An 8,170-nucleotide genomic window follows, 5' to 3' on the forward strand; every position below is an offset into this window, starting at 1 on the left:
CTCTGGGACATTTGTTTGACCAAAATTCACAGTAGCCTTCTCCAAATCTATCTTTATATCAAGTCATGCCTCTACTTACTAACTCACAAGAAATGTCAAGGCAATACCAACAACTCAAATGGCAACATGAGGGGATGATTAAATGATAATATATCTATGAGAAATGTACATTAAGCAGCCAACAAAAATAATTATTAAGACCATGTAAAAATATACGAAACCATTTGTTGATGGGAAAACAGCAGGCTACATTTTTTTTAAAAACAAGCTTAATTCACTTTAATTTTTTTCAATAAAATTATGTGGTAGCCACAGTTGGACCCTGGGTCCTCAGCATGGAAAGAAACTAGTATGGGTCTTTACAAGATGGCTGTTGAATTTGTGCTCTAGAAACTTAGTGAATACAGCTCTTTCCAGAGATGGGGGGTGAGACAGCAGTAGGTCTTGGAGATGGCATCAAAAGTGGCCTTGGCAAAACTGCTGGGGTGGCAGTGCAGCCCTTGCCCGAGATGTGATAGTTCTCAATGCTGTCCAAAAGCGGTAGCAGCTTCTTGGGCCTAAAGGTTGAGACAATGCCAGTGCCCTCGGCAGTGGGGATGAGGCCACCAGCACAGAACATTGCCCAGTCACTCTGCAAGAAACAGTGAGGGGCTTGCTGATCTTGCTCATTAGCCTCGAGCACAGGGACAATAGAGAGCTTGGCCAGGACAATGGCCCTGCAGATGGCAGGGGTTATTTCCTTAGAGCACTTACCCAAACAACATGTCCATGGTCGCCCCCCAAGGGCAACAAATGCCTTGACCCAGGTGCTCTGGCCAGCTCAGGTCTACTTTTGCACCAGCTTAATCTTAAAAACCTTGTCTTTGAGGGATGCCCCCGGAAAAAGCCAATGATCTAATATTCCTTGACTAGTGGGGAGAAGAGATAGCTCTCCTCCAGGGACTTGATTGTCATGTCCTAGCACAGGAGGCCCAGCTTTGTGAGAGGGATTCACTCCTTGTTCCCGGCTTTGCCTCCACAAGTTCTGCAGCCTTAGCCCCAGCCCAGACCAGAGCTGTGACCTTGGGCCCAAAAGTCACTGCCAAATACCCCCCCAGGCACCACTGCGGCCTCCTGTTCCAGGGCTCTCCCACAGCAATGGTGTCTTCTGCCCTTTAGTGTTTCCTGAGAAAAGAAGCTACAATATGTTGTTGTTTTTTTTTGTTGTTGTTTATTTGCTTGTTTGTTTTAAGTGAGAGGAGGGGAGATAGAGAGACAGACTCCTGCATGAGCACCAATAGGGATCCACCTGGCAGCCCCGTCTGGGGCTGATGCTCTAATCAACTGGCTATCCTCAGTGCCCAGTCCAATGCTCAAACCAATCGAGCCACTGGCTGCAGGAGGGGAAAAGAGAGCTAAGGGGGAAAGGGAGGGGAGGAGAACCAGATGATCACTTCTCATATATACTCTGACCAGAGATAGAACAGAGACATCTGCATGCTGGCTGAACCTCTATCCACTGAGCCAACTGGCCAGAGCCACAATATGGTTTTAACAGCATTCATTAAATTATTAAACATGTATTGAGCACCTATTTTTTGATATGCTTTATAGATGTGAGAATTATTAAGACAGTCCTTTCTTTAAAGAAGGTCAGAGTCTAGCAGAATGGCTAGCCATGTAAACAGATTACAAACAGAAGTGCATTTGAACAAAGTATAGGAAGGAATATGTAAATAACATTAGGGTGGAAGTGTGAGTGAATTTTGTCTTTTTAAATATCTGTGAGAAAGTGACCCCTGGCCCAGATCTTCAGAGAACAGAGAAGAATCAACTTCCTCTGACAAAGGCTACAAGCAAACTCTCTCTCATGGCACCCCTGCCTCTTCAATAGCATGCACAATCCCCAGATGTGGCTCAGAGAAGCCAAATCACCCTTGTCGAGAGCAAGAGAAAAAGAAATGGCATCACTATCACACCGACCTTCTATAGCAAAATAAATGAATATTTTTGATTGGTTGTGATGATGCAATAAAAATATTGGAGGGAATATGTATAATGGTACCCTGATGAGTATCCCTGCCCCTCATTAACTGTCCACCAGCTTTACCTCCCCAGCCATGTGCTCCAGGATTCCCTAGGAGATCTGGTCTTTTTGTTACAAAATAAGGGTTTGTTGTTTGCACCTATAAAAGCCAATACTATGACATGGGCTTTTGAGAAAAGAAAGAGTAATTTATTTAATCCTGAGTCAGCTTGCAGGTACAGGAGACACCTCTCAAATCTGTTTCCTCAACCCAGGGTTTGTGGTGAGTTGTATTTGCTTAAGGGAAACAGTTATGTGGAAATGCTAGTAAGGCAAGGTTTTTTTATTTTTTATACAAAGAGTCAGAGAGAGGAATAGATAGGAACAGACAGACAGAACGAAGAGAGATGAGAAGCATCAATCATCAGCCTTTCATTTTGACACCTCAGTTGTTCATTGACCACTTTCCCACACGTGCCCTGACCACGGGCCTTCAGCAGACCGAGCAACCCCCCGCTCGAGCCAGCAACCCTGGGTCCAAGCTGGTGAGCTGTTTCTGCTCAAGCCAGATGAGCCCGTGCACAAGCTGGCGACCCCGGGGTCTGGTACCTGGGTCCTCTGCATCCCAGTCCGACACTCCATCCACTGCACCACCGCCTGGTCAGGCGAAGTGAGACAAGTTTTAATTGGGGAAACTTGGAGCTTGGCCATTTGTGGCACCAGATCTTCCCAGACAGTGGACCCTCTGCTTCTGAAAAGGATTCTGGTGTTCAAGTTCTGGTTCTTCAGGTTCTGTGAGTGGGCGGAGTGGGGGAGACTTTGGTTCTGGGTGAAGCTGGAGGTCAAAGTTTTCTCCTAGGTGTATGCTTTGAATACCTGGCTTGCAGTTTTGGTCTGCTGTCTCTAAAAAGCAACTCAGTATCTTTTGCGGATTTGAGCTTATTCTGTGGTTACATTTTTACTGTCATCACATCCATGTTGTTGGTCATTCTGATATCACCTATAGAATATTTTCCACTCTTTTAATTCAAATCTTCTATTCTTTTTTCGAGCTAAGGAGTCATCTTTTTTGAGAACCCTTCCTTAGTTAACTCCATTCTATTCTAGTATGAATATTTGAAATTAAGTTTTACTGGATACAAAATTTTTGGCTCACACTGTCATTGCTTTGAAGAAGTTCCAGAGAGAGCAGCGTCTGATATATTAGCACTCACGTATCATTGGTTAATCTCACAGGCTCTGGAGTCAGACAAGTTTGGGTTAGATCTGCTCCACTTATTAGTCATGCAACCTTTGGAAAGTGTTTAATCTAGATCAGGTGTCCTCAAACTACCGTCCACGGGCCGGGCCGCATGCGGCCCCCTGAAGCCGTTTATCCGCCCTCGCCACACTTCGGGAAGGGGCACCTGCTGCGGACCGCAGACCAGCCCGGCTCCTAATAACGGTGTGGAATTAAGGAAACATACTCATCAAGAAAAAATGGGACCGGGAGGACTCTTCAAATGTTGATGGCAATATTCGAGTTTCCCATAGCCCCAGTTTGCTTTATTATATAGCCATATGCAAATCAAGAAAGTCCTTGATACAAAGTTACACATCCAAGGCTAAAACAGGAACTCTCCCAAGGCATAAACAGGATGCATTAGTGAAATCTACCAACACCTGAAAACAAAGTGTCAGAGGAAGGGCATGTAAATTGCTTCCAGCAACGCAAGGAAGCAAGTGAAATGGGTACAAATACTCAGCATAATAGCCAATATGGAGGTGAAGGGGGGAAAACTTAGCCTTTTGCTAAGCCTCGAATCTACAACGGCTTTCTGCCATTTACGGTCCACAACAGGCACCTCTTTCATTGGTGGTCAGTGAGAGGAGCACATTGACCATCTCATTAACCAAAAGCAGGCCCATAATTCCCATTGAAATACTGGTCAGTTTGTTGATTTAAATTTACTTGTTCTTTATTTTAAATATTGTATTTGTTCCTGTTTTGTTTTTTTACTTTAAAATAAGATATGTACAGTGTGCATAGGGATTTGTTCATAGTTTTTTTATAGTTCAGCCTTCCAACGGTCTGAGGGACAGTGAACTGGCCCACTGTGTAAAAAGTTTGGGGACCCCTGATCTAGATAAATCTTAGCTTCCCAATCTAGTACATGGAGATAATAACTATCTGGTAAAAATGCAGCAGTTTTATGAGGATGAAATAGATTAATACATGTAAAATAGTTTGACATTGGGCCTGGGACATATAAAGCGGTAAATACATGTAGTTGAGACCATTTTGTTTCCTTGATATTATTCTTGATTGGTTTCAGGGAAATATAAATTGATTCGGCCAATAAGGTATGTCCTCATAGTAGGTCTTTAACAAATGCCTTGCGAATGGTTCTATTTTAAAAACACAACAAAGAAAAACAATATTTCATTATTCATGCATTTCCAAATGGAAGCTGACAGACTGGTAAGAAGTTATGCTAACTGGTAAGGTTTCTAGACTAAATTACTCATTTTTTTTTACTATGTATGTGAAATTATAAACTGGTCCATTTTTGTATCAAATGTCTATCTATGTTAATAGTTCATGAAAGAAGTTAGGTTGACCTCCCAATCCTAGTACATTTCCTGCTGTATTTAAGATGGAAACCTACAAATCTAGCCTGAAAATCAAGAGAGTTGAATATTACTGTTGTTTTTACTGGTGAAGATGTTGTTACTCAAATATTAGGTTTTCAGGCCCTGGCCGGTTGGCTCAGTGATAGAGCGTCAGCCTGGCATGCAGGAGTCCTGGGTTTGATTCCTGGCCAGGGCACACAGGAGAAGCACCCATCTGCTTCTCCACCCCTCCCCCTCTCTTTCCTCTCTGTCTCTCTCTTCCCCTCCTGCAGCCAAGGCTCCATTGGAGCAAAGTTGGCCCAGGCGCTGAGGATGGCTCCATGGCCTCTGCCTCAGGTGCTAGAATGGCTCTGGTTGCAACAGAGCTACGCCCCAGATTGGCAGAGCATCGCCCCCTGGTGGGCATGCCTAGTGGATCCCGGTCGGGCGCATGTGGGAGTCTGCCTGCCTCCACGTTTCCAACTTCAAAAAAATACAAAATAATAATAATAATAATAATAATATGTCCTAGTCAGAAGGCTAATAGAGGTATGATAATATGAAATAATGATATAACTCATCATGAAAACAATCTCAACACCCTTTAACATATGAAAGAAAATAAAGACCATCCTCTTCACCACCTCCAAAAAAAGAGGAACTCTGATTCAATCTAGTTTCACTTTTAAAATGCTTTTCTTCAATTTAGGTAATGGTAGCATTGCAAACATGGGGGTTTCCACAGATGAGCGATATGACTGTGTTCCATCAGCATCTGATGTGTTGTCATTTATTTGGTACAGTTGAATAATTTTCTTGGTTTCTGAAGGGAGTTTAAAAATATTCCAGCTAACTAATATTAATACTTGAAGATCACCCTAACAATTATTTAACTGAAACTTTCCCCTTCACACCAGGGGTCTTATTCAAGTTTAGTAAAAAATTAACATTAATAAGAGGGAAGTAGTGTCCCCCTGGTGTAAAACAAGGGGCTGTGCTAAGATATTACACAAACCAATGAACTTACTAAGATTTCCAACAATGCTGAGCACAAAATACTCACAAGGCAACACTATAAAGCAAGAACTTCACTTCTGGACAGGTGCTTGTATATCTGTTTAGTCCAAGTTCTCATTTTACAGATGAAGATTCTGAGGCCCAGAGATGGGAAGCTACTAGTTTGATCTATGACAAAAATGCATGTTTTTACTTTGAGTAACACCTTTCCACTGTGGCTGTGGTACCTTTCCTGTGAAGCAGAGCACAGGAGGGCAGCAAAGCATAGGGGTGAAGTGGGGTGGATCCTGGAGTCAGACTGCCTAAGGTCAAATCCTGGCTGTGCCATTAACAAGCTGTGTGACCTTGGGCAAATTACCTACCTTCTCAGTGCCTTAGTAGCTCCTTCTGAAAAGGCATAGAATCATAGTACTCATTTCATAGGATGTGTGGATTTAAAGTGGTAACAGGTAAAGCCCATGGTGCATAAATAAGAACACAATAAAATTATTTCCCTAAAGGCAAAATTTCAAAGACCAATCTGAAGAGCTTCATATCAAAGCAGATCATACGTTAAAATATAAAGGAGTTAGCAGGCTTCATGAATTTTTTTCTTTTTATTTAAAGAGGTTGACAGGAAGGGAGAAGCAGAGAGAGAGATGACAGGCATCAACTTGTAGTTGTGTCACTTTAGTTGTTCATTGATTGCTTCTCATACGTGCCTTGGGGAGGGGGGGTTCAAGCCAAGCCATTGACCCCTTGCTCAAGCCAGGGACCTTGGGCGTCAAGCCAGTGACCTTGGGCTTCAAGCCAGCTACCTTTGGGCTCAAGCCAATGACCATAGGATCATGTTGTTGATGCAGCGCTCAAACTGGTGAGCCAGCACTCAAGCCAGGGACCTCAGAGGCCTCAGCATTCTGGGCTGATGCTCTATCCACTGCGACATCACCAGTCAGGCAATTCTTTCTTTCTTTCTTTTTTTTTTGTATTTTTTTCTGAAGCTGGAAAGGGGAGAGACAGTCAGACAGACTCCCACATGCACCCAACGGGGATCCACCCGGCACGCCCACCAGGGGGCGATGCTCTGCCTCTTCGGGGCGTCGCTCTGCTGCGACCAGAGCCACTCTAGTGCCTGGGGCAGAGGCCAAGGAGCCATCCCCAGCGCCCGGGCCATCTTTGCTCCAATGGAGCCTTGGCTGCAGGAGGGGAAGAGAGAGACAGAGAGGAAGGAGGGGGGGGGGGGGTGGAGAAGCAAATGGGCGCTTCTCCTGAGCCAACTTCTTTCCTTTCCTTTTTCTCCTAATATATGTCTCTCTCTCTCTCTCACACACACACACACACACCTCCTTTTATCTGGCTGGTAGGATCCAAAGAGAAATTCAGACAAAATGTTTTTATTTATTAGATCGTAAACATACTTAGTCTGCTTAATATTTGGTCTCCATGGTGCTGCAGACAATATCAATGTCAGAAAATTGTAACAATATTTCTTTCAGGGTGGTGATGAGTGGGGATCTGCCTGAGTTTCTGGCATCCAGGCAAAGCCAGAGTAGTCTTCAGGAGTGTTTACCAAGCACAGACAGGCTTTTGCATCTCATTGCTGCCTGCCTACCTGTTACAGCTCGGTTTGAAAACGCAAGCGTCCTTGAATGTTTTTCAAAAGATCCTTTGGTAAATAAGGAATATATATTTTTCTACATCAAATTCAGGTTGCCTTGACTTCTGTGCTATTTGACTTACTTTGTTCAGCCCTAGAATAGAGACAGGCCAGATTTCTTTCTGAAAGACCCTCACGACTCATTCCATCCTACTTTTGTTCTTGAGAATTTGGATCCTGCATTCCCTTGGCTAAAGGGTGTTCAGTGTTTTCATGGCTAAGAGGAATGTGTCCCCACCTCCTCTTATTTTTCCCCCAGAACCATTAGCTTTTGGGGATGGGCTTTCCCTGTTTGGGTAAGTCAGGGTGGGGATGGGAGGCCTTTGTGAAGAGGAAGCTCTGCCCGCAGGGGTTCTGCAGTATGGGGGTGGGGGTGCAGCCCCCTCCCCTGCTGAGCTGCTTCATCTGGAGAAAACTAGACCATCTCTGCTCCATGAACTTGTCTTTCTCCCAACCCTGGGCTGATCTGATGTTTCCCAATCGTAATTATCACCCCACCCCGCCCCACCCTCAAAAGGTTTATGAATGCTCAGGGATTGCAGAGGACAATCGCAGACTCGAGAGTAGGATGGGACATCAGTGGGTCATCCTCCTGTCCAACGGGGAGAACGAAGGTGCTTTAAGGTGGTGAGAACTTCCGTCTCAGTCCCCCACCAATTCTCTCTTGCTCTTCAAACTTGGTTACCCAAAAGATTGGCTGTAACATTGGACTCCAGTCTTCTCCCGCTCAGAGCTGGGACGACCGCGGAGCAGGTACGGGGACCAGCTCCTCTGCGGGTCGGGAGGAGAGACGTGAAGCGTTCTGCGGAGGTGGGGACGCCTCAACGCGGGAAGACGGTCCACCGAGCGGGGAGGTCCCCGCTGCCCGCGCCCCGCCCCGCGGAGGCCGCCGCCCGCTCGCTGGCCGCAGCGCACGCGTG

General features: G+C 45.1%; 1 pseudogene; it reads right to left on the minus strand.

The window, feature by feature from the left end:
* Positions 1-330: 330 nt before the first annotated feature.
* LOC136391501 (small ribosomal subunit protein uS5 pseudogene) lies at positions 331-3,858 on the minus strand (annotated as a pseudogene).
* Positions 3,859-8,170: the final 4,312 nt, after the last annotated feature.

Source organism: Saccopteryx leptura, chromosome 2 (assembly GCF_036850995.1).
Source record: "Saccopteryx leptura isolate mSacLep1 chromosome 2, mSacLep1_pri_phased_curated, whole genome shotgun sequence".
In the NCBI taxonomy this organism is placed as follows: domain Eukaryota; kingdom Metazoa; phylum Chordata; class Mammalia; order Chiroptera; family Emballonuridae; genus Saccopteryx; species Saccopteryx leptura.